At 39.8% G+C, this 26,694-nt stretch overlaps 1 protein-coding gene across 1 annotated transcript in view; it reads left to right on the forward strand.

The window, feature by feature from the left end:
* The first annotated feature begins 5,991 nt into the window (after positions 1-5,991).
* grin2da (glutamate receptor, ionotropic, N-methyl D-aspartate 2D, a) overlaps positions 5,992-26,694 on the forward strand; it is a 282,278-nt gene continuing 261,575 nt past the window's right edge. Inside the window, exon 1 of the mRNA XM_047383963.1 lies at positions 5,992-6,883. The gene's annotated coding sequence lies outside the window, so the exon portion shown is untranslated. The remainder of the gene's footprint in view (positions 6,884-26,694) is intronic.

Consider the following 26,694-nt stretch of genomic DNA (forward strand, 5'->3'; position numbering starts at 1 on the left):
CACATTTGCAACAGCTGCCCTATTGTGTACGTCTCAATTTTCCTTGTTGCATGGAGATGTAAATTATTCAAGTGAAAAACTCTAAACTCAATTTTATTTGCATATCAAATAGAAAAAGTAAAAAAAGAAGCCCATAAGAAGGACTTGGGGGTGGGAAAAAAGTTGGCTATCAGTGGGCTGATGACTAACAGTGTTAGTGAGGTAAAATTGTTTCAGTTTGTGCAAAAGTTATTATTTTCTAATAATTTATATTAATGGAGTCGAAACTGACCCCAACTTAACAAGGTTCATAATTTTTACCAGAGTATTTTAAAATTAATTGAAGTTAGATGTTTTGATTTTATTTTGTTAATACAGAGGTTCCTGACAAAATCAAAAAACCTTGATGCAATAAACAAAATGAATGTCGTGAAAGTAAGATCTTGAGAGACCAGGGACAAGACCTAAGAGGTGCATGATCCTTCAATCCAGCTGTTTCAGATTTTGCCAAGTTACAGCCACAAAATTCAATTTAATGAAATAAATTTTATAAGAAAGCCAGACACAAAGTCAACCATTATTGTGGAAGGGAATTAAAGGAAAATTATTTGAAGATCAGCTCCTCCAAGTCTGAGGCCATGGTTCTCGGCCGGAAATGGGTGGCTTGTCCTCTTCAGGTTGGAGAAGAGTTCCTGCCTCAAGTGGAGGAGTTCATGTATCTTGGAGTCTTGTTCACGAGTGAGGGGAGAATGGAGCGGGAGATTGAGCCAAAAAGCGAAGCTCTTGATTTACCAGTCGGTCTGCATTCCTACCCTCACCTATGGCCATGAACTTTGGGTCATGACCAAAAGAACATATGACGGTACGTAGAAATCATAGTCCTAGATTCCAGCCCACAGGTCACCACCAACCCGTCTGCATTTTTAACAGATTTTCCCCACTTCCCCCGTTTCTGCCCCTTCACAAATTGGTTCTCTTGTTCATAGTGTTACTTCATCGTTGCTTGGTGCATTAGACAATGGAGCCCCCTTGAAAAAGAAGGTAATTATTCATAGGAGGCTAGCTCCCTGGTTTAATTCAGAGCTGCATACTTTAAAGCACAATGTTAGAAAAATGAAGAGAAAATCCTCTACACACCTAGAGGATTCATGCTTAATCTGGAAAAATAACATCTTATTTCTCATCATTAATAGAAGAGAACAAGAATAATCCTAGGTTTCTATTTAGTACAGTTGCTAAACTTACACAGAGTCATAGCTCTGTTGAGCCATCCATTCCCTTAGCTCTCAGCAGTCATGACTTTATGGGATTCTTCTTAAATAAAATGGATTCTATTAAAAATAAAATCTTTGATATACTCCAGAAGATGATTACTTCATCCTCAGCAAGTGAGACCACATTGGAAATAACTGCAGAACCTGATTTGTGTTTGGACTGTTTTGATCCTGTGAAGCTTCCTGAGTTATCAGAAATATTAGCTTCATCTAAACCTTCAACTTGTATGTTAGACCCAATCCCAACCAAATTATTTAAGGTAGTGGCCATGAACTTTGATTACCTGCCCCATTTTAGATATGATTAATCTATCCTTAGTAAATGGATATGTACCATAAGCTTTTGATGTAGCTGTAATTAAACCTTTACTGAAGATTTAAATCTGGTTTAAATCTTATTTGTCTGACAGATTCCAATTTGTTCATGTAAATTATAAATCATCTTTAAACTCCAAGGTTAGTTGTGGAATACTACAGGGTTCAGTACTTAGGACAATTCTCTTTACTATATATATGTTTCCAATAGGTAAAATTATCAGGCAGCGTAGGATAAATTTTCATTGTTACGCTGATGATACTCCATGAATCCTGATGAGCCCAACCAGTTAGACTACAAGCATGTCTCGAAGACATAAAAACTTGGATGACTTTAAATTTTCTGCTTCTAAATTAAGACAAGACAGACGTTGTTGTCTTTGGACCAGAGTCTTTAAAAAAGAAACTGCTTAGTCAGTCACTTAACCTGGATGGCATTAAATTGACCTCCGATAATAAAGTAAAAAACCTATGTGTTATGTTTGATCAGGAAATGTCATTTAAATCCCATATTAAACAGGTTTCTAGGATTTCCTTCTTTCACCTCCACAGCATTGCCAAAATGAGAAATATCCTTTCCAGGAGTGACGCTGAAAAACTAGTCTATACATTTGTTACTTCAAGGCTGGACTATTGTAATTCGTTACTATCAGGATGTCCACAAAATGTAGTTAAAAACCATCAGCTGATTCAAAATGCAGCAGCAAGAGTTCTGATGAAAATGTAAAGAGAAATCATATTTCTCCTATTTTTGTTTCCTTTCATTGGCTCCTTGTTAAATCCAGAATAGAATTAAAAATTCTCCTTCTCACATATAAAGCCCTTAATGATTTAGCTCCATCATACATCAGAGATCTGATTGTTCCATATGTTCCTAACAGAGCACTTCCTTCTCAGACTGTAGGTTTACTGGTGGTTCCTAGAGTCTCTAGAAGTAGAATGGGAGGCAGATCCTTTAGATATCAGGCTCCTCTCCTGTGGAACCAGCTCCCAGTTTTAGTCCGTGAGGCAGACACCCTGTTTACTTTTAAGGCTAGGCTTAAAACTTTCCTTTTTGATAAAGCTTATAGTTAGAGTGGCTTAGGTTATCCTGAGTTATCTATGAAGTTATGCTGCCATAGGCTTAGGCTGCTGGAGGACATACTGACCACTTTCACCCTCTTTGCTACATTCTCACACTACTCTCCAATTTTGCATTATTTGCTGTTATTTCAGCTTTTAACCTTGTTCTCTCTCTTTTCTCTTCCTAGAAGCTACACCTGGCCTGACTGTTTCTACCTGTGACACCTTTCTGGAGAGGGGCATTGTCCAAGCCTCTGCTTGCAACAACTTAATGCTCACCCTCTACCGATGATCCACATGGCCCTGTCTTTCAGTGTTTAACCCTTTCTCTCTCCTAGACATGGCAATTGACTGAGGTTTTACTGTAACTAATTACAGTGCCTTGCGAAAGTATTTGGCTCCCTTGAACTTTTTAACCTCTTGCCACATTTCAGGCTTCAAACATAAAGATATAAAATTCAACTTTTTTGTGAAGAATCAAGAAGTGGGACACAATCATAAAGTGGAATTAAATTTATTTGATGGGTCAAACTTGTTTAACAAATAAAAAACTGAAAAGTGGGGCATGCAATATTATTCAGCCCTCTTGTGTTAATAATTTGTAGCACCACCCTTTGCTGCAATTACAACAGCAAGACACTTGGGGTATGTCTCTATCAGTTTTGCACATCGAGATACTGAAATTCTTGTCCATTCTTCCTTGAAAAACAGCTCAAGCTCAGTGAGGTAGGATGGAGAGCATTCGTGAACAGCAGTCTTCAGCTCTTTCCACAGATTCTCGATTGGATTCATGTCTGGACTTTGACTTGGCCATTCCAACACCTGGATAAGTTTATTTGTGAACCATTCCATTGTAGATTTGGCTTTATGTTTTGGATCATTGTCTTGTTGGAAGATACATCTCCGTCCCAGTCTCAGGTCTCTTGATGACTCCAACAGGTTTTCTTCCAGAATGGTCCTGTATTTGGCTCCATCCATCTTCCCATCAATTTTGACCATCTTCCCTGTCCCTGCTGACAAAAAGGAGGCCCAAACCATGATGCCAGATTTGTGCAGTGTACGACTGATTGTTGTCCTCTGGACAGACTCTCCCACCTCAGCTGTAGATCTCTGCAGTTCATCCAGAGTGATCATGGGCCTCTTGGCTGCATCTCTGATCAGTCTTCTCCTTGTTCGAGATGAAAGTTTAGAGGGACGGCCGAGTCTTGGTAGATTTGCAGTGGTCTGATACTCCTTCCATTTTAATATGATTGCTTGCACAGTGCTCCTTGTCATGTTTAAAGCTTGGGAAATCTTTTTGTATCCAAATCCGGCTTTAAACTTCTACACAACAGTATCTCGGTTCCTTGGTCTTCATGATGCTCTCTGCGCTTTGAACAGAACCCTGAGACTATCACAGAGCAGGTGCATTTATATGGAGACTTGATTACACATAGGTGGATTCTATTTATCATCAGTCATTTGGGACAACACTGGATCATTCAGAGATCCTCACTGAACTTCTGGAGTGAGTTTGGAGCCGAATAATATTGCACGCCCCACTTTTCAGTTTTTTATGTGTTAAAAAGGTTTGACACATCCAATAAATTTCATTCCACTTCTCGATTGTGTCCCACTTGTTGTTGATTCTTCACAAAAAATTTAAATTTTATATCTTTATGTTTGAAGCCGGAAATGTGGCAAGAGGTTGAAAAGTTTAAGGGGGCCGAATACTTTCGCACGGCACTGTATATGTGCTCTCTTTCAGACTCAAACCTTGAAAACTGGCTCAGAGTTTATCTGTTTTTTCTTCCTAGAAGAAACCACTAAAGGAGCTACATCCATTAACATTTACTTTTCCTTCCTGTAGAAAGTTCTCCTGGATCAGTGCTTCTGTGTTCTGTTTGTGTCTCTGCTCTGTTCCCTCAAATCCCCAGTCGGTCATGGCAGATGGCTGTTCACACTGAGCCTGGTTCTGCTGGAGGTTTCTTCCTGTTAAAAGGGAGTTTTTCCTCTCCACTGTCGCTACATGCATGCTCAGTATGAGGGATTGCTGCAAAGTCAACGCCAGTGACTGTCCACTGTCTCTACATGCTCATCCAGGAGGAGTGAATGCTGCAAGTCACTGACTGGATGCAATCTGCTGGGTTTCCTTAGATAGAAAAACGTTTTATCTAATTTGTATAAATAGCTGAATCTGACTGCACTGTTCAATTGTTAGGATTAATTGGAATGTATGTACCTGACTTTTGTGAAGAACCTTGAGACAACAAGTGTTGTGAATTGGCGCTATATAAATAAACTGAATTGAATTGGATTGGATTGAAGAACGAGATCCTGGATACAAGCGGCTGAAATGAGCTTCCATAGGGTGGCCGGGCACTCCCTTAGCGATAGGGTGAGGATCTTGGCCATCTGGGAGGAGCTCGGAGTAGAGCTGCTGCTCCTCCACATCGAGAGGAGCCAGTTGAGGTACCGGATCCCTCCTGGATGCCTTCCTCGAGAGGTGTTCCAGGAGGAGTCTAAGGAGACGGACGTCTAGGAGTCTCTATTAAGTCTGCTGCCCCTGCGACCCCAGTCCCGGATGAAGCGGAAGATGATGAGTATGAGTATGTGGTTTTATTTTTTTTAAATAAATAAACAGAAAATGTGTTATGTGCTGGTATTGAGCCCTATTGAGTCAATGCTTTTCTATGTAGTTATAAGGAGTCTCTAACATTTATTGCCCTGTATTCAGCTCAATCTTCCCACCAACTATGACCAGCTTCCGTGTCAACTGCTGAGGAAAATCACCCCCCAGCATGATGCCACCATCACAATGTTTCACTGCAGGAATGATGTTTTCAGTCCGGTGTGCAGTTATAGTTAATGCCAAATGTAGGCCAAAAAGTTCACAGTCTCATCTGACCAGACCACATTCTTTCACATTTTTTTGCCTCATTGTGGCTTACGCCAGGCAGTTTATGTTTTTTTAATTTAACAATGGTTTTCTTTCTGCCACTGTTTTACAAAACAAAGAGGTAATATGGTTGGAGCTAAACATAGGGCAATCCTGAAAAAAGGGGAAGACTGTGGAGATGTTTTACCATAAAGCAGAGCAATCACACCAGTTTTACAGCCAGAATTACAATGGGTTTATTGCATTTGATTGCTTTGGCCTAGACAAAGTCCAGACCTAAAACCAACTTGAGAATCAGTGGCAGCATTTTAACATTGCTGCTGAAAGATGTCCTTGGATTATATAGAGGACATCATTCTAATCTAACTGAGCAAAACATTAAAAATACACTTTTCCGACTTTTATTGGTAAAAAAGAACAAAACAAAAAAAACAATCATGTATAAGTATCTTTATAATTATGTACGACTCTGTTTTGGTCTTTCTTAATACGTTGAAATGTGTAGTTGTTTAAATGGGAAAAAGTTTAGTGGTTCCAATAGTTTTACAAGGCCACGTAAATAACTTTGAAGGGTGGCTTAAGACTTTTGCACAGTCCTGTACTTATCAACGCATTCGAATTTGAAAAAAGCCGAACATTTCAAACTTGCGCTTGTTGTTCTCTTTTATCGTGAGGTAACCAGCTGAGTACATACTCGACCATGCAGGTTATGTGTCTTAAAGTCCACACATCTCATAAAGAAAAGGAAGCAGGAGAGGGAGCGAAAAAAAATATAAATGAACGGGGAGATATCAGGATGTCTCTGGCGAAGAAGAGAGAAAGAAAAAAACAAAAACTTAGGGCGGTCGAAGAGGCATTATATTTAAAACGACGTTAAGACCCAATTAGGTAAATATGAAAGGAATGACACCAAACCGGGCAACTTAGTTTAGCATTCAACACGTGTCGTGGGGAAGTGATGAGGAGAGGGAGATGAAGGGAGGACGGAGAGGAAAGAGTTAGAGAGACGTTGCTAGGTGACGGAGCGTACATACTGAATTTTAACAAAATCACGGGAGAGGAGAGAGTGAGTGAGAGGGACAGAGAGGTAGCAGCCAGCAACATGTAGCCTCGCCGAGTGGAGGAAAGGTCCAAACTGTGTGCGCGCCTGATTCCTTGCCTTGTTTGTATTTTTCTTTTCTTTTCTGGGGGGACAACATGTTTCCGTTTTATCCCGGGGACATTATCCCGCAACATTAGTATCGATCCGGCTGCATGCCGCAGGAAATGTCCAGCGGAGGGATGGACAGATGGATTTTGGTGCACGGAGTGAAGAACTGGAGAGCAAAAAGAGAAGAGGAAGAAGAGGAGGAAGAGTGTGGGGCTGCTGAAAACAGTGAGTAAATTCCATTCCTGTCTCCTGTCGGACACTTCTTTTCTCTCTCCCTCTTGGCTTCTCACGTTTGAAGGTGAAAATGTTGCGCCACGTCTCGGAGAACTGTCTCCAGCTTTGCCCTTCATATCCCGGTTCTTTGCTGCCTGATGCTGTTACTGAAGCTGCTGCGTTTCTCCGGAGCTTCTCGTGCAGACTCTTGACCGACTCGCGCTGTCACGGGTCGGATACAGCCGGCCGGCGCGTGAGGCTTTGACCCCTATGTCATTGATGCGCACGCACGCCAAAACCTCTCGTGTTTTTTGGCTATCTTTCACCCCGACGCGCACAGGCGTACAAACCGGTGTCTGGTCTGGCCCCCCAATCCCTCCTCTGTCCCCACACCCCCACCCCACGCATGAACTCAGAGCATAAGTTCTAGTCAGTGACAGGCAGAAGCAAGCAGCTGTGATTCAGAGGTGACATTTCTAAAAAGCCGCATACATGCGCCTGCGATTAGCGCACAGGCATTTGCATTCTGCAATTTTTCAGCCGGTTGTTGCGCATAGCCATCATATGTGAGTTATGGCTTTCTTCCCCAACCTCCCCTCTTCCTCACCCCCTCCTGCTTTCATCCCTCCAGTGTTATTAGCTGTGGGGCACCTATCAGATCTGGGATCCGTCCTCTGGTGTTTGTGTGTGTGTGCATTAGCAGCTGGTGCACCAGCAAGGAACAAGCTGTTTGCTTGAAGATCACTCCTCAGGACAGACAGAGGAGCTTGGGATTCAGAGATAGGATAATGGACTGTTCCTTTCCTTTCCTTCAATCCACCCTTCTATTTATCTATACCTCCATCAATCTCCTCCAATACTGTAAATACACAGTTCCTCAAAGCTTGATGAGATAAAACACTTCAGGGATTGATGATGATGATGATGCCATTTTAGTTGTGTTTATGTGTGTGAGTGTGTGGGCCTGATTCAACAGTTTGTCTTTATGCTTCGGTTCAGTCCACCATGAATTGAATTTCCAGTCATGTAGCAAAAACACTAATCATCCTTTCATTTCTTTACAGCTGTCTGTGTGAGTACATCGAGCAATATGGCAGAGTAAAAGCTCATGGCCAGTGTGGCATTAGCCAGACAGACGGATATTTTCTTAGAAAAAAACAGAGCATGAAACAATTGTTTCTGTTATTTTATACTCTGATACTCCCAGGATGACCATGGAAATTAAATTAATTAATACAGGGCTGTGTATCCCAGAATTTGCACAGACCATTGAGAAGGGGCATTTTGCACTTGCTTGTTTGACCTTGTGGCCCTTGCTGTAAAAACATACTTTGGCATCATTACTTCCACCATTTTGAGACCATCAGCTGCTGAGCCAGCAGTTTTTTCTCAATGTTTGGCTCACTCCAGACATTTTGACATTTGTTGAGCTTGACACCGTGTAATGGAAAAAGATGGTTGCTTTCTGGCTGAGATGGTCAAAGGCTGAAAATCGTATCTCCTATTCACTCTCATCCTCCCTGTTTTTAAGGCCATTCACAGCCAAGGTGAGCCTCTGGTCATCTGTGCAGCATTACTTCACAGGTGGAGCAAGCAAGGCTACCTTTTGCATTGTCACATGCTTTGAAATAAAACACAATGATCAAGATGGCTACAAAGAGTTGTTGCAAAATTCCCTACAGGTCAGCACTTGAAAAACAATGTGATGTAAGAGGAAAAAAAAAACAAAAACAAGACAATAGGAGGCATGTTATTAAAACTAGAATTTGTGAATATTGATACTGAAGGAATGTAATTAAGGGATGGAAAAATTATTTTCCTTGGTAAAATATACGGATCAGGCATAACATTATTACAACTCACAAGTGATCTCGTTTACATTATTGCATCTGTTTGTGGCTGGGCAGCAAGTGAATATTTTGTCCTCAAAGATGATATGTTAGGAGCAGGACAGTGGGCAAGCATAAATATTAGAGGGATCTTGACAAAGGTCAAACTGTGATGGGTAGAAGAATAGGTCAGGGCCTCTCAAAAACTGCCACTATTGTGGGGTGTTCCCAGCCTGCAGTGGTAAGTATCTATCAACGATAGAAACAGTGGTGAACTGGAAATAAGATTATGGGCAGCCAAGGCTTACTGAGGCAGATAGGGAGCAAAGGCTGGCCCATGTGATCTGATCTCACAGAAGACCTACTGTTGCTCAAACTGCTAAAGGACTTTTTTGCTAAATAACAGTTTGTCACTAAGGGGCTGCATAGCCCATGGAGACAGTGTGAAGCTTTGAGCAATGTTCTGCTGGAAATCTTTGGGTCCTGAATGTTGTTTTGACATGTACCATATATTAGCATTGTTGCAGACCATGCACACCCTATTTAATGAAACAGTATTCCCTGGTGGTTGCAACACCTTTTAGCAGGATAATGTGCCATGGCAAAAAGCAAAAACAGGTCTCTAATATTTAGAGGAGCACAATTACAAGTTTGAGGTGTTGACTTGGTTTTTAGATTACCGAGATCTCCCTCCAATTAAGTATCTGTGGGATCTGCTGGAGAAACAAGTTATATCCATGGAGGCCCCACTTCACAACTGACTGGACCAAAAAGATCTGTTGCTAACATCTTGGTGCCAGATACCACAGCACATCTTCAGGGGTCTAGTGGAGTCCATGTCTCGATGAGTCAAGGCTGCTTTGGCAAACAAAGGGAAACCAACACAAGGTTATGCAGGCAATTGTAATGTTATGCCTAATCAGTGTACAACAAGATAGACAAATGAAAAAGATTGTTTCATAACCCCAATATTATGCAGACAGTCTATTTGATGTGACTACAATGTTTAGAGTTTATTCAATAAAAAAAAAAAGTTATACTGCCAGCTATTCACACAAGTGAGATTTTAAACAGATGCATTTGCATGTACTGATGTATGTTTCAGGAAGACTGCATGTCATTAAACTCAATACTGTATTTGATTTACATCATGAACAACATGTCTGATCTGGAAATGACATCACTCTTGAGTTGAGCACTTTCTAGTTGAAAAATCGGATTTGCGAAAACTGTGGCAAGTGACTATGTTAGAATATGTTAGCAATAAAAATAGATAACAATGTATCTCTCACCATTTTATAAATTCAAACTCTAAGCAGCATGCTTGCAAATAGAGAGAGATCATACAGTACTATGTGTGCCACTGGTTTAATTAGATACAAATTGTAAAAAGGCAGAATAAACTATTTATTTATGCAACTTCCACTCTGTGTATACTGGTTGGCAGCCATATTAAATTTGAACTCAGGATTACAGGCAAACTGCTGACTTTCCGAATAAAAATTCTCACACCAAGGGGCATTGTGTTAGAAAATTCAAAATACAAATCCACTACAGCATGATGTATTGAAATGTTCTTAGTGGTAGTATATGAGGTGTTGTGCTGGTGTGCGTTATGCAGAACTAAACATAACAGCTTTCTCTTTCACAAAGTTACTTATAACATCTTATTTTGATCCTTTCTCATGAAAAAAAAAAACAACAAATGGAGGGAGTCAGACACAAATTTAATAAGTAAAGCATGTACCCCTGATGAAAACAGCACCACATATTGAAACCACAATGTATATAGGAAACAATTCAACTGGGGTGAAATGTTGGAGGAATGGTGAATACAGTACATCTAATTCAGAGAGCTTTTCATGAGAATACTAATGTGTTGCTGCTTCATAACATGAAAAGAAATCAGCTTGTTGGACCTCACCAGATCTCAATGTATGTACTGCCCTATAGTATACGGTTACTGTATTACTGTTGGGTCAAGTAAAAAATTCATACATCTGAAACACATGTTGCTTATAGACCTTCTGAATGTATGAATTAGAATTCTTGCAACCTGTACACATCATTCATTCCAGGGATGCAGTGTTGGAAGGATTCAAGGTTTAAAAGTTTGAAACAAAAAAGAGAACAATGAATTGAGTCAAACCTGAGATATGCCAAGCAAGTCAGAAACTTGACTTTTTTTTTTAAGCCCAGGAAGATGATTGTAAATTGTAACTGAAACAATAGGGCATGATGCCAATGTTATTATGTTTTTAAAACATTTTGCTTCAACTGTTATTAAATAAATAAAAAGTGGCCATTAGAATGTATTTTAACTACATGAGAGGGGTAAAGAGGCCATTGTACTGAACATAATGTAGAAACTCTTAATGCTTTACAGACAGCACAATCTTGGTATGTCATAGAACAAACAGTACTAAAAATGCCATCATGACTTATGTATATTCATGCAAAGATGTTGAGGGATATAAGCCTTAGTTTCTGTGAAGGAGTTAGATTTTCTTCTGCAATTTCTAGTTAGTAAATACTGTTTAATATGACAGCAAATTGCACTGCTGTGTGTAACAAATCATCTGCATCTGTTCGCAGAGGCTCACTGTGATAAATTTCAACAGCTTTTTTTCAGAGAAAGGATCTGCCAGTGCATAATTCTTTATAATAAATAGAAAACAAGTCCTACAATTTAAAGAGGACACACTTGCTTTTTACCATGACTTTATCCACATTTAGCTTCTCAGTGACATTTAAGTGGCTTAGTCATTTGTCTGTAATCTGGTCAAAGACTGCAAGTGTTTCTTACATCTGATTTTTACTGTTATTGTGTGGATGGTATAGATCTCTGACAAGGCAGACTAAGGAAAAAAAAAAATTGGCTTTATCAGGGATTCATGACGCCTATTTTTCCATCTTGGAAAAATCCTTTTCATTATTGTAAGCAATGGCTAGAAACCTTTTCAGGTGGGAAAAGTTAAAACAAAAAAACATATAAACAAAAAAGATGTGTAAACGATAACAATGAGCAAATCTTACTAACATATTGTGTTACTTTGCAAAAAGTTTTGCTTTCCTTTCACCGGGGTCCAGGCCTTTTACAATTACCCATCACTGACAATAAGCCAATGTGCTTGCTATAATGTTTGGGATTATTATCATGTTGAATGTGGTATCATATTTGACTCCAGACTTCTTTGGTATACAGATGTGTTCATGACTGACTCAATGACTGTGATGAACCCAGGTTGTGAGGGTGAAGTAAAGACCAAACCATTATACTTCCATCTCCATGTTCTACAGTGAGGAGTTTGTGCTGATATGCTGTTTGTTTTTGAGAAATATTCTGTGGTGCATCATGGCCAGATATTTTCAATTAAATTTCATCTGACCAAAACACAAATCTAAACCGGAGGGCTGTGATCTTTTTAGTGAGGAAGGCTTTTCCCTGGGAACCCTACCAAACAATACATAGTTGTTCAGTCCTCTTTCTAATTGTGTTGTCTTGCAGGGACAGTGGAACATATTTAAAATGTATCTACACAGCTGTTTGTGTCTGCTTCAGCTCCATGGTGCATTCAGTCATAGACATGATAACTATACTGATATTCAAGCCATTTCTGAAATGCTGGAAAGTAAAAAAAAAAAATTATTGTTAATAGAAATGGTCAACACAGTCTTAATCTAAACCTTTTTAAATCTAGGAAACTATTACTGTAATTTATAATTTTTCTATTTGATTTTATGTTGTTCCTCAGAAGGTGCTCCTGGTTTTACAAACATTCAAGGAGTGTACTGATTTTCTTCTTATGTTGAGCCCAATATATTTCTTTAGTAAATGGGTTTTTAAAATTAGTTGAAATTCATACATCTATCTTCTATACCACTTAATCCATCGTGGGTCACAGGGGAGCTGGTGCTCCAGCAGTCTACAGGCGTGAGGCAGGGTACATCCTGGACAGGTCGCCAATCCATCACAGGGCAACACACAGAGACATACAGGACAAACAACCATGCACACACTTATTGAAACCTAAGGGCAATTTAGAGAGACCAATTAACGTAACAGTCATGTTTCCGGACTGTGGGAGGAAGCCAGAGTACCCGGTGAGAACATGGAAACCCATGCAGAAAGATCCCCAGCCGGGAGTCGAACCCAGGACTTTCTTGCTGCAAGGCAACAGTGCTACCAATTTGCAGCCAACGTACACTTCTTAGTTAACAAAACCTAAGTTTGCCTGAGTCTAGACTTATTGCTCATAGTGAACATCAGCAGTCTTCCAGCCTAAAGCTGGGTACTCAGTACACAACTTTCAAGGTCATCGCAGGATTTCAAAACACTATGTGTTCACACTAACAGACTGGTCTTGATTTACGACTGAAAGACTGGGGATCACACACTTAACTGGACCAGCTCATGCACAACAGGATTTTTCAGACCAACTAAAGTCAACTGAGCACACCAAACTCTCATGGAAACTCTGGCGAGGCCTACAGTTTAAAGGCATAAATACCAGTTGGTGGCAGTATTCTCAGAATTCGAATGGATTATATTTGGCTTATCCTCTATGTATACTCTATGTGGAAAATACTTTATGCAGAAATATCAATTCTTTAACTGAAGACCCATTACCTTTACATTCAATATGTGAATTGTGTGGTTTATTTTAGAAAACCCTTCAGTATTTACTATGCTTTGTGCCTTGAATATCTGAGTATCTCTCAGTTGTAATTCTGTTTGTTTGTTAACAAAATGTGGCTGTAATAATTAGTAAGATAGTATGTATAATGCCCATTCCCGTTGCACGCTTATGTTCATAATGTTGTATATATATATATATATATATATATATATATATTGTATATGTTGTATAGAAGAAAAAAAACAAAACTCAGCTACAGTTGCTGCCATATCCCAACTTCTCTTTTTTATTCGTTGTTGGCAACGCACTTTTGGAGTTAGGTCAATGATCAGTTCAAACTACTCGACTATATCCAGATCTGCCTCAAAAACTGTTTGACTGTGACTGAGGTCGGGTCAGGCTGTTTTTTCTCACACACTAGCATACTCCAGCCTCTACCCGATCAAACACCGACGGATTTTTGTGCCGACTCTCCCTACCGACTACATGCAACTACTGCAGACTGCTGCAAACTAAAATCAGGCAAAAAATTGGGCTGCTGTCCATGGTGCTGAGCAGATCTTGATAATTGATATTGAACAAAACTTAATAATCAAAGTTGCTGCATTAGGGCAGTCTCACATTTAAACTATATGCTTTATTAGTCACTAATCAATATGGCTCTGTGTTTTTTTCTGATACCAACTTGATTGTATATTTTATAGCATTTGAAAAGAAGTGGATCTAACTGGAGAGTAAGTCAGAATTTATTGTTAAATATAAACAATATATAACAATAAAAACTGGTCACTGATGCCATTAAAGAGGTTTTGAATACAACTGTGACTGTATTTTACGATTGAAAAGATAGATAATTTCTTTTTACATGGATTTCAATAAAGATAATTCAGTGTTCGAGGTGCACATTAATGCACCATGAGGTTACTGCTGTGGCCATAAAATGCAGTGTAGAAATGCCTTGGTCTGATAGCTGTGCAGAACTGCTGTGTAAAACATACATTCGCCGTGGTCACCTGTCCATGGTTATGTTATTTTATAGCTCACACATAATGAAATTATAAATGATACCCTGTAGATTAAAAATACAGTTCAGACTTACCACTGCTGTCCTACTGCCAATGTACAGTTGTCACCTGTTTTGCTAACCAGAATCTGTCCCAAAACATCCACTGTCAGCAGGATGTCTACATCAAGTTTTACAATTTTATGCAATACTGTTAACCCAAAAAAAAGTTTTAGAGGACAGAGGGATCAGAATGAGCTCTCCGCATGGGCAGCATGTGTGGTGTAGAACAGCTTCATAAGCTTGTGCACTTTCTGATAACTGATTTGTTACATGTGTTGCATCCATTACTTAAACTACAGATAATCCTGTAATCACAGAGGGCTTTAAGGCGTCCGGGCCGGAGGGATAATAAGCTGCAACTGTAAACATGACCTTTAAAGGGGAAATGTTTCCTAAAAGTGCAGGGAAACAACAGGCCAGGCAGAGTTGTTTGAAAACAAAAAAGGAGAAGTAATGCTAAGCACATCATTGTCTCTAAATAGCATCATGTTAGCTGAATCAGAGGCTCCAATGAAAGAATCAGTCATTGGAAGCAACCCCAGTAAAGGAAAGGAGTAGCAGATGGGGAGATTTGTATTTACACTTCTGGAAAGATTTCACTGCCAGCCAGAGAGTCAACAGTACACCTTTCACCTTTAGCTAAAACTCCCTAAAAATCTTAAGCTTTTCTGTTACATTTGCAGGTAAAGGCTAATTAGCAAATATGTGACATGACTGTCAGACCGAGACATTTGTTAAATGACTTGTTCTTTGCTTGTGATGCATCATGCATTAAAATAACCCTACTGACCCTACAGGTTCTTTGGTCCTTCCTGTGGTTTGGTTGCATTGGAATGTCTGACCTTGGGCCAGAGTTTGCTTCCATTCATAGAAAGATTAGCAACTGTTTTAAATGTTTAGTGAATACACTTTCTCACCGCACACCAATGAACTTTAAACTGTTTGCAAATTGCCTTATAACCCTGAGGAAAAAGCAGTTTTATAGAGGAGTTAAATTTTGTAGATAATCACAAAGGGCCTTTAGCTGTGCCCAGCCACTCCTTTCCATGTTAGATCTAAGGAAAGCAGCAAAGGTGTATTCAGGTATATCTGTTTGAAATAAGCTTTATGAAATAAAAAAAACAAAAAAGAAATATCATAGTTTAATATTTATTGCCAAAAATCTACTCTAATCCTTTATAAGTCCATGGGATAAGTCAACTTCTTAGAAAGCTTGCAGTTTAAGTGTTGCATAAAATCTTGTACAGACAATTCAAACATTCTAAAAAAAATATATATATAAATATGTATATGTAGCCATTAGTGTGGAATAACACTTCTTACTGCAGTTTTGTACTTCAGTATGTTTGTCAATAACTAAGTTTGGTTTCAGTGCTTTGAAAGTAAGTAACTAGTTAAAAAAACAAAAACAAATGGAGTTTCTGACATTATACTGCTCTGGCTTTATAGCAGATTATGTAATATCACATGTGAGAAGGTTCAGCAGGTTTTGGGAACACCCATCCATCCATCCATCCATCCATCCATCCATCCATTCACCCGTCCATCCATTGTCTATACCTGCGTTTCCATGCAGGGTCGCAGAGACAGGTCGCCAGTCCATCACAGGGCAATACAGATTAACATAGGATAAACAACCATGCATCCACACATTCAAACCAAGGGCCATTTAGCATGACCATGTAACCTAACAGTCATGTTTCTGGACTGTGGGAGGAAGCTGGAGTATCCGAAGAGTATCAGCTCATGCATGAGGAGAACATGCAAACGTTATGAAGAAAGACGTCAGGCTCGGATTTGATCCCAGGACTTTGTTGCTGAAAGGCTAATGTGTTACCATGTTTTGGGAACACAGAATTACCGTATTTTCCGCACTATAAGGCACACCGGATTATAAGGCGCACCTTCAATGAATGGCCTATTTTAGAACTTTTTTCATATATAGGGCGCACCGGATTATAAGGCGCATAGAATAGAAGCTACTGCAGTCAAACGTTTGACTGGGGTTGCGTTATGCATCCACTAGATGGAGCTGTGCTAAAGAGAATGTCAACAAAACAGTCAGATAAGTCAGTCAGTCAAACTTTATTAATACACTACAAACCAGCGTTCTGATAACTCCATTCACTCTCATGGTAAGGTCTCCTCTACATAGAATTCTATTGAATAGAGCCAACCGCACGTTAGGAATGCATTGGAGTCTATGAAGTTGAAGTTGAAATCAAACGTTAGTTAAAACGTGAAAGGGAACTTTTCCCTGATTCAGTAAACACGTAAAAGAAACAGTTTGATGCACTAAATCAAACGTTAGTACTGTTAACCTTTCCTGTTTCTGTCCCCTGACCGTAGTCTGATGACACAGGGGAGATGCTTTCTCCAGGGCCGAAGTTACTAGTTTCCTCGGGGTTAACTCCCTCACTCATACGTTGCTGAGTTGAGCATGAAGAAACAGCATCAAAACACTGAGTTGTTGACGAGATTCGGGGTTCTTTTTAATGACTTTGCAGCACGTAAAAACACAGGGCTTACAGACTCATACACCGCTGCTCCGGTCGCCGTCTCTACACACCCCACACACACAATAATACCGACGTCACTCCTTCACTCTTGATTCTCAGCTACGGCAGCACACAGCGCCACCTCTGTCCGGAGGAGTAATGTCAACATCTTCCATACACACACACGAAACATACACCCCACACACTGAGCTTCTAATCACATATAGTTCAGGCAATTCCTGCAACAGTACATTCAAACGTTATACACACACAAGTGGTGTTGGACTAGGAGTAAGCACAGTACAGGTGTTTACCGCTATTACTTCGGTGACACCCCTGACTACGGTAGCCGTAATGCTGCAAGCGGTGCGGCTTTGTAGTTTACCAGTCGTACTGAAACATTTTGACAGAGCGCCGTGTACAACCAGTATGGATCAACCAATTAACCAATTGATCCATATATAAGGCGCTCCGGATTACAAGGCGCACTGTCATTTTTTGAAAAAATTAAAGGCTTTTAAGTGCGCCTTATAGTGCGGAAAATATGGTACCTTTAATTGTCCAGTAGGTTGTTAATCGAGTCACAGTGCTGGAAAACCGGACCTAAATTAAATTTCTCTGCTGGTAATAAACCTGTGCTTTACGAAAAAGAGAAAATGCGGTTATATAGGTCTGTAAATCATTTAGCTGAAACAAGGTTTAGATGTGTAAAAATAATACAAAATAGTTTGAATCTGTAATTATCTTTCATCTTGCCATGTGGTCTCTGAGGTTTTCGGTCTGCGACAAAACTAGGAATAAAGCTAGAAAGGTTAGCAGCATCTGTTAGTTTGTTAGCAACAGATCTTAGAAGGTTAGACACTGTTTAATCCCACCTGTAATATGAGATATGACAGTGGAAGAAGGGCTAATCCAAATACATGGGAGAGAAAATTGTGTACGGTAGGCGAGGGGGTGATAAATGAAATAGATTAGAGCAAAATGAAGGCACAAGAATGAAACCCCCCACTTGTTGTGCGGAGGCGCCTCTGTGTAACTTGCCACCTGCTCTGCTGTGTTGCTGTGTTTGAATACAGCACTAGAACTTGTCATGTGTCATCACTTCCCACAATCCATCACATCTTAGTGGTGGCTAGGCAGAGCAGGCTTGTCTCTTTCTCTCTTTCTCCAGCTCTCCCAGCCCTGCTGACCTTCCTCTCTCACCCTCCATCTCTTTGTCCTCTTTTATTCGCTACAATCACACGAGTTTAATTCCCAGTAATTGTGACACTAAATCACCTGCATATATCGTTTCTTTCAAATAATCCTGTTTCCTGTTGAAATGTTCTCCTATTCATGTATGTATATGTGGAGGAGATCTGGTCGGTGTTAGTTAAAAACACAACAGACTTAATTAGTTAATCCATTTTTGTCTTTTCTTGTCTTTCTTTTACAGTGTATTTCATTCCAGGTCCTCTTTTTTGCTTGATTTGTTTCCTTCTGCTCCTCTTCCTTAACTTTTGACTCTCTTTACCCATTAATTTACCAATCGTATGCTGTTTCATCTACTGTCCGTACAGTCCTTATCTTTTGCTTAGTTACGTTTTGCTTGTTTTGGTAGATTTTATCTCCAAATAAATCTCATCATCTAATGCTTTCCCTATAATATGTAGTCTTCCACTCTATCCTTTTAAATTTGTAGTTCAAAGTTTTTTTCTTGGTTTTTTTCATGGTTACTCATGATATCTCTGAGAATATTTAACTGATACCTGAACTATCTCTCTTTCTACTAAGTAATTGTTTATTGCTATTTGCCTCCTTTTTGCTGTTTATTTTTCTCATTTTACTTTTCAACTTTTCATTTTTTTTACTTTATTTGTCTTCATCTTTCTTATAAGGCTGATAAATGCATTGCCTTCACTTTTCTGAGGTTGGTAACAGGTCAAGGAATGAAACTCAGACATCCCTCTCTGGGCTCATTATGGGGAATCCCAAGTAAAAGATTCAGAGGAGGAGTTTCTACACTACAGGGTCTCCTTCCAGTGGAACGTGCCAGGAAAACCTTTAAAAGGAGACATTCAGTAGCCATCTTGATCAGAGGCCTGAAACCAGGTCAGCTGACTCCTTTCAGTGCACAGGAGCAGCACTTATAATATAAGCCCCTCTGGGAGTCTGAGTTACTGAACCTAGTTCTAAAGCTTAACCCAGTTATCCTACAGAGAAGCTCATTTTCAGGGTTGACATGTATAATTTGGCTGGTAAGCTCTTTCTACAAGTAGGCCGATAAGTTCGGGTAAAATTGCAAGTAAGAAAATGTAAAATTGATCTGTTTTTTGAATTTTCATTCCTTCCAGTCCAGAAAAAAAAAAGAAAAAAAAGAAAAAACAAATATATATACAGGTCCTTCTCAAAATATAAGCATATTGCAATAAAGTTCATTATTTTCCATAATGTAATGATGAAAATTTAACATTCATATATTTTAGATTCATTGCACACTAACTGAAATATTTCAGGTCTTTTATTGTCTTAATACGGATGATTTTGGCATACAGCTCATGAAAACCCAAAATTCCTATCTCACAAAATTAGCATATCATTAAAAGGGTCTCTAAACGAGCTATGAACCTAATCATCTGAATCAACGAGTTAACTCTAAACACCTGCAAAAGATTCCTGAGGCCTTTAAAACTCCCAGCCTGGTTCATCACTCAAAACCCCAATCATGGGTAAGACTGCCGACCTGACTGCTGTCCAGAAGGCCACTATTGACACCCTCAAGCAAGAGGGTAAGACACAGAAAGAAATTTCTGAACGAATAGGCTGTTCCCAGAGTGCTGTATCAAGGCACCTCAGTGGGAAGTCTGTGGGAAGGAAAAAGGTGTGGCAGAAAACGCTGCACAACGAGAAGAGGTGACCGGACCCTGAGGAAGATTGTGGAGAAGGGCCAATTCCAGACCTTGGGGGACCTGCGGAAGCAGTGGACTGAGTCTGGAGTAGAAACATCCAGAGCCACCGTGCACAGGCGTGTGCAGGAAATGGGCTACAGGTGCCGCATTCCCCAGGTCAAGCCACTTTTGAACCAGAAACAGCGGCAGAAGCGCCTGACCTGGGCTACAGAGAAGCAGCACTGGACTGTTGCTCAGTGGTCCAAAGTACTTTTTTCGGATGAAAGCAAATTCTGCATGTCATTCGGAAATCAAGGTGCCAGAGTCTGGAGGAAGACTGGGGAGAAGGAAATGCCAAAATGCCAGAATCCAGTGTCAAGTACCCACAGTCAGTGATGGTCTGGGGTGCCGTGTCAGCTGCTGGTGTTGGTCCACTGTGTTTTATCAAGGGCAGGGTCAATGCAGCTAGCTATCAGGAGATTTTGGAGCACTTCATGCTTCCATCTGCTGAAAAGCTTTATGGAGATGAAGATTTCATTTTTCAGCACGACCTGGCACCAGCTCACAGTGCCAAAACCACTGGTAAATGGTTTACTGACCATGGTATCACTGTGCTCAATTGGCCTGCCAACTCTCCTGACCTGAACCCCATAGAGAATCTGTGGGATATTGTGAAGAGAACGTTGAGAGACTCAAGACCCAACACTCTGGATGAGCTAAAGGCCGCTATCGAAGCATCCTGGGCCTCCATAAGACCTCAGCAGTGCCACAGGCTGATTGCCTCCATGCCACGCCGTATTGAAGCAGTCATTTCTGCCAAAGGATTCCTGACCAAGTATTGAGTGCATAACTGTACATGATTATTTGAAGGTTGACGTTTTTTGTATTAAAAACACTTTTCTTTTATTGGTCGGATGAAATATGCTAATTTTGTGAGATAGGAATTTTGGGTTTTCATGAGCTGTATGCCAAAATCATCCGTATTAAGACAATAAAAGACCTGAAATATTTCAGTTAGTGTGCAATGAATCTAAAATATATGAATGTTAAATTTTCATAATTACATTATGGAAAATAATGAACTTTATTGCAATATGCTAATATTTTGAGAAGGACCTGTATATATATATATATAGATATATACGGAAACAGAGATTGATTTTTGAAATGTCCAACTATGTTAGTAGTAAAAACATTTAATGGAACGTTTGGCTACTAATTAGTTAGACAACATTTGATCCTCATAACTGTCCGTATAGAATTAAAAATCTACAGAACTGCATGCATGTCTTCATACCAGGAACAATATGGATGTCAGTTTTTCTTTTAGGTCTGACCGACTAATTATAATTTTGACTAATTAGGTTTTTTTTCATTTTAACGACTAAAACCAAATCGACAATCGGCAACAAGTTTGCTGTCTGAGATAGTAGTTTAAAACCAACAGAAAATAAAAAGGGAATTACAAAATTTGCTATATATGCATTAAAAAAATATTTCCTTAACCTTTATGCAATTGTTGTTAAACAAAAAAGGTTCATCAAAGTACTTGGATTTACTAAACTCAAAGAAAAACAGATTTTTTAGTATTTTAAATGCTGACCACTAATAAGAGCAAATCAAGGAATAAATGGCAGATTCCAATCTCTTGCCAATTGATTGGTGCAATGCTTGAAAACAGTAAATTAAACCCCAAATTGGGGCAAACCTTTGGGGCAAGGTTTAGGAATATTTGGTTTTACAGTAAGCACAATTCTATAATCATCCAGAGGTACAGTTATAATTTCATAACAACATAGATAAAAAAAATTATCCAGAAATAGTTTATATTTTAAGGGTATTAGCCAGTTACTGAACTTTTACTCAGGAGGGTGGGGTTGTTGTTTTTGTGTGTTTTACCATGTCTATTGACAAGAAATTACATGCAGTTCATTTAATCAGTTCAGTATATTTAAACAGCACCACTTCACAACAAACGTCATCTTTAGGTAACTGGTAAACAGGTCTAATTCTTTTTTACAATCACATGCAAATCAATTCGTTGAATTCAGTTCATTACAGTACAATACATTTAAAACTAAGTCTAATACAGTCTGATTCAGATTTAAAAATAGTTGTCTCTCTCTTGAGGACATTTAATTCTGACCTTTTCCTTCTTGATATCTTTCTGCTTTTACAGGCCCGGTGGAATTTCTTTGTCTAAATCAAGTCTCCTTCTGCGTCTATCACTTCTACTCTTGCTTTTTCAAAGATTTTTCTGATTCATGCTCCACCTACTCTTCTTTTGCAATTCTTTGGCTTGGCTTACTCTCTGTATTTTTTCTCACATCATTCCCTCCCTCTTTTATTTATTGTTCATTCCTCTGTATCACCCCGCTCCAACTGGGCCGCTCATATCTGCAGATTTTATTTCTAACTCTCCTTTTTAACTGCATGCTCTTTCAACTTTTTGAATGGATGCCTGAGAAAAAGGAGATGAATGAACCACAATTCAGCCTTAGCTGTTTTTTAAACAAGCTTCAACATGACTCCCCCTTGTCGCCAACGTTCCACCTCCTCATGCACATGCATAAACAAACATACTAACACACTCTCCTTGAGCAAATCTTATACTGGGCTCATGTCACTGATGGCTCAGTGACAGAAAAATAAGCGGACTGTAGGCAAACAGAATCAGACCAAGAGAAAGGATGGGAAGTTGGAGAGGAAAGGAGCGCATAAGGAGAAAAATATGGAAAAGGGTCTAAATTTAAATGAAAAAACATCTCAAACAATTATGCAGAATAAAGAGACAACATATTAAGAAATGGGTACTGATAGAGATATATAGAGTTATTGAAAGAAAGAAAAATAAATGGGGATAAAGAATAAAAGTGAACCAAATGGTGGAAATGATGGTGGAAGAGAGGTGAGGAGCTGATGAAACTGGAGAGAAATAACAAAAATGGTAAGGAGGGTGCAGACAGTACTAAGAGATAAAGAAATAAATGAATAAAAATATATGAGAGATGTAAATGGCCCAGAGAAAGATGGGAAGGAATGAATAAAATATGTACGCAAAAGAAATGAAGTAACAATGAGGAAAAACAGGATCAAGAAAAAGAACTGAAAGCCAATTAGCAGGTAACAACAATGGTTTAAATTAAAGTGAAAGCTGAAAGAAAGAATGTAGCATGAGTCGATAGAGTAAGACAGTAACACCATAAGAAAGGTGAGAGTGAGAGCAGAAGAGATGGCGGAAAGGAGCAAGTGGCTGACATCTGTTTGAGGCAAGGCGTGCAGTGTCAATGTTAATCAAAACATGCTGGCGTTCAACAATGATGCGAGTGTGTGTGTGTTTCCAGCAGATGTGAAACAATGCAGAAAAAAGCATTAACTACCATTTCAGAATGATGAATTAACCAAATGACATAAATGTATGAGTCACTGATTAAATCGAAGCCAAATTAAGTTTGTGTTTTTGTATGACCTTAATTGGACAAAAATAACTCCCCACCAATAAAAATGTGTTGAATTCTTGTTCCTATTCCATCCTTACAACGTGGCTTCACATTGCCAAGGGATTCTAATCTATGCAATCATCAGACCTCCCTTTGATAAATGGGGTGGCCTTTACAGAAGTGTGTAACACAGAAAATGGTTTACCTTTGGTGAGAGCTTGGCTGAACATGGGAATCAAATGTGTGCACATCAATGGCTGATTCTTTGGTTAGTTGTGTTTTTTGCAGGATTTCCTAGTGTGAAATGTGTGACATTTTTGAATGATTTCTTGATTCTCCATCTTCTAATTTTGACATAAATTGTCTAAACAATGAAAGCACTTTTTTTGTGCATCCCAAGAGGTGGCAGAAAACATACTGTATGTTAGTGACTTATTGTGGTAACTGCAGAGGTATTGAAGGTTTTGAGGGGATTTGAGTCTATTCCAATGGTTTGTGGCCAAATGCAGAACACACTCCTAAGAGAATCAGAATATTACTCCTAGGAACACCAGGATATTTAAGGGTGTTTTACCAACAAACCAGCAGCAGTCCTTGCTTATTATAGGTACCTTCTATTAGAAGCAGAGTATTCACTTTAAAACTGTTTTATTGAGACTTCAAAACAAAAATTAAATGATTACAGAATGACCATTACTACAATGGCTTGTGTGGATAACATTAAAGAAACACTAGTCTTCCTGTGTTCATTGTGCAGAATGTAGACCATTTTCTTAGGTTTTATATTTCTGAGATACAGCATGTTTCCTGACAGATAGAGATAATAAGATAAAACAAAAAGATAAAACAGTGCACCTTCATGCCTTCTGCTGAGGTTCTACTCTTTGTCACTCTCTCACAGCCTGAATGAATGACAGATATGTCTAAAAATCATTAAGAACAGTTTTCTTCTAAATAGATGTTGACATATCTGTTCTGGCTAACTAGTCTTGTCCCTCAGTAACAGTGTCCACACCGAAAAGTGTTGTTTCTGCATGACCTGGTCAAAAAAATAAAAAATTTTTGTTCCTAAATTGGTCACCAATCAGGAGTGAACAAGCTGAAGAAGCTTATGTGATAAATTATATGGCTCTGTAATGGCTGTTTGGTGTACAACAAATCTTTTTTTTTTGTTTTCCTGTGTTTTCATAAAACCAGTTAAGAACCAGCTCTACGACCAAGCTTGGTGTAGTATTGGAACAGGCTATGTGAAAATAAGAAACCACATGCATGCAAACACAATTCAGAAACGTCTGCACAGCTTTACGTCAACTGCAGACATTCCTGTTGTAGGTTGGCACTGCTAACCACAACTCGTCCACGCTCCTCCATTTTCCCTCCATTTTTAATGCAGCTGCCTCACTGTGGGCTTTGTGTTGATCTGTTGCTGAGGTACAGATTTAGCTTTACTTGCTTTCCAACATAAGATAACAGCATCGCCAAATGTATGTTAAGAGTAGAGTATCTGGCCTTGGTGTGCAGGTCTTATCTTAATCTCTGATCGCTGTTTCAGTCTGTGCTACGTGCCTCGCTAATCCTTCGCTTGTGATTATCCAAGCAGGTACATCTGATATTTAAAGGAAAATATGTCAAGAATCAAAGGCACAACAGTATGTGGAATGAGAGAAAAAAAGCTTGAGAAGAAGATGAGAGAGAGGAGGATAAAAAAGGACATTCAGCAGAACATTCTGGAATCGAAGTGAACAAACCAGAGGCTCACTGGGTCGTTCTGTCGCTGCAAATCTACATCAGCGGATTAATGTGGCTTTACTCAACTGAAGGAGGAAACAAGTAGAGGGGAATAAGGGATTTGTTCAGTTCACCTGTAACCCCCAACCGATGTAGCTCTCACAGACAAGGGCACTGTGGAATAACAGTAGATGAATGGTGAGAAGGGAAGGACGATGGGAGGAAAAGAAGGAGGTGAAGAGAAGTGAGGTGGACGAGCAGGCTGCACCTGTAGCATTTTATCACCTGGGGATTTTACTGTTGCTCTCTTTCCTCTTCATTTGTTTTTAACTCATGTGTTCCCCTGTGAGTTCCTATATACCCTTTTCTTTGCTCCCACTTTCTCTCAAGTCCCCATTCTTTATTTTACCTCCAATCAGGGAGACAGCTCAGCTCAGGTTTGTCCACATTTTACCCTCCAGCCACTGTACATTTCTGACTGTGTTGCCTATTAGCCTCCAGCCAATGTGAATGCCCTTTCCAGCTAAAAATTGAGCTGAATATTGTTAGAGGAGCTTTGGAGAGAGATGTGCTGTTAGAAAAAAATGCCTGCATGACCATTCTGTCTGAAGCACAGAACTCAAGTCAGACAGGATTCTGCCTCTCAGGGTTTCAGTGACTAGTGCAGTGAATGCGATGTAGTCACTTAGGCAGGGTTCGAATCACTGCACAGACCTGCTGGGGGATTTAAGCAAGTACAGGGGTTGGACACTGAAACTGACACCTGGTTTTAGACCACAATAATTCATTAGTATGGTGTGGGGCCTCCTTTTGCGATCAATACAGCGTCAATTTGTCTTGGGAATGACATATACAAGTCCTGGACAGTGGTCAGAGGGATTGTAAGCCATTCTTCTTGCAGGATAGTGACCAGGTCACTACGTGATACTGGTGGAGGAAAACGTTTCCTGACTCGCTCCTCCAAAACACCCCAAAGTGGCTCAATAATATTTAGATCTGGTGACTGTGCAGGCCATGGGAGATGTTCAACTTCACTTTCATGTTCATCAAACCAATCTTTCACCAGTCTTGCTGTGTGTATTGGTGCATTGTCATCCAGGAACAAATTCCTCCCATAAAGCTACCACCCCCCACCATCAGATCCTCTGCCTGCACTAAAGATATCCGAGGAAGAGGTAAATAGGCTCTTTCAGCGCATGAAAACAAAGAAAGCTGGAGGACCTGATAACGTCTCCCCATCATGCCTGAAAGCCTGCGCACATCAACTCACTCCGATCTTCACAAGGATCTTCAACAAGTCACTGGAGAAATGTGAGGTCCCCTCCTGCCTCAAACGATCCACCATCATCCCGGTTCCCAAGAAACCCACCATCGTAGGATTAAATGACTACAGGCCTGTAGCCCTGACGTCTGTGATCATGAAGTCCTTTGAGCGGCTGGTGTTGAAGCACCTGAAAGACATCACAGGCCCCCTGCTGGACCCCCTGCAATTTGCTTACCGAGCAAACAGGTCGGCAGATGATGCTGTTAACTTAGGTCTACACTTCATCCTGCAACACCTCGACCGTCCAGGGACGTACGCCAGGATCCTGTTTGTAGACTTCAGCTCGGCCTTCAACACTATCATACCAGACATCCTCCACCAGAAGCTCACACAGCTCAACGTCCCAGCCTCCACCTGTCAGTGGATCAACAGCTTCCTGACAGACCGACAGCAGCAGGTGAGACTGGGGAGCATCTTCTCCCGAACCAGAT

Source organism: Girardinichthys multiradiatus, chromosome 13 (assembly GCF_021462225.1).
Source record: "Girardinichthys multiradiatus isolate DD_20200921_A chromosome 13, DD_fGirMul_XY1, whole genome shotgun sequence".
Lineage (NCBI taxonomy): Eukaryota > Metazoa > Chordata > Actinopteri > Cyprinodontiformes > Goodeidae > Girardinichthys > Girardinichthys multiradiatus.